Below are 1,218 nucleotides of genomic sequence, written 5' to 3' on the forward strand. Positions count from 1 at the left end.
AATCCCCATGGATAAATGATGAATTGAAAAATTGTATGGCTAAGAGGGATGGGGCAAAGGGAATAGCAAATAAGTCTGACAACACAGCAGACTGGCAAACACAGGAAATTGAGAAATCATGTATCTAAACTAATGTAAGGATCAGGGTGTAGCTAGTGCAGAGGAGTCAGGCGCAGGACAGCAGAGATGAGTAACACAAGGAACTTTACTCAAAATCTCCAAATACATGGGGTAATACCAAGCCCACAAACATCGTACCGAACTTACAATAAAACAATCACTCACAAAAACCATGGGGAAAACAGAGGGTTAAATAATGAACATGTAATTGGGGAATTGAAACCARGTGTGTAAAAGAAAGACAAAACAAATGGAAAATGAAAAGTGGATCGGCGATGGCTAGAAGGCCGGTGACGTCGACGGCCGAACGCCGCCCGAACAAGAAGAGGGACCGACTTCGGCAAAAGTCGTGACAGTACCCCCCCCCCTTGACGCACGAGGCCGAGGCCTCACTGCGGTGGCGATCGGCGCTCGCATTCTGACGCCTCACGGCCCGTTGCAGGTGCACATGAGCGGCGTCCCAGGTCTCCACCGAGCGCTTAAACCATTTGTCCACCGCAGGAGCCTCAATCTGGCTCTGATGCCAAGGTGCCAGAACCGGCTGATACCCCAGTACGCACTGGAAGGGGGAGAGGTTAGTGGAGGAGTGGCGGAGCAAGTTTTGGGCCATCTCTGCCCAGGGGATGAATGCCGCCCACTCCCCCGGCCGGTCCTGGCAATAAGACCGCAGAAACCTACCCACATCCTGGTTTACTCTCTCCACCTGCCCGTTACTCTTGGGGTGAAAACCTGAGGTAAGGCTGACCGAGACCCCCAGACGTTCCATGAACGCCCTCCAGACCCTTGACGTGAACTGGGGATCTCGATCAGACACTATATCCTCAGGTACCCCGTACTGCCGGAAGACGTGTGTAAACAGGGCCTCCGCAGTCTGTAGGGCCGCAGGGAGACCGGGCAAAGGAAGGAGATGGCAGGACTTAGAGAACCGATCCACAATGACCAGGATCGTGGTGTTACCCTGGAGGGAGGAAGATCCGTGAGGAAATCCACCGAAAGGTACGACCACGGCCGTTGTGGAACGGGTAAGGGCTGTAACTTCCCTCTGGGTAGGTGCCTAGGGGCCTTGCACTGGGCGCACACCAAGCAGGAGGAAACATA

This window comes from Salvelinus sp. IW2-2015, linkage group LG33 (assembly GCF_002910315.2).
Source record: "Salvelinus sp. IW2-2015 linkage group LG33, ASM291031v2, whole genome shotgun sequence".
Lineage (NCBI taxonomy): Eukaryota > Metazoa > Chordata > Actinopteri > Salmoniformes > Salmonidae > Salvelinus > Salvelinus sp. IW2-2015.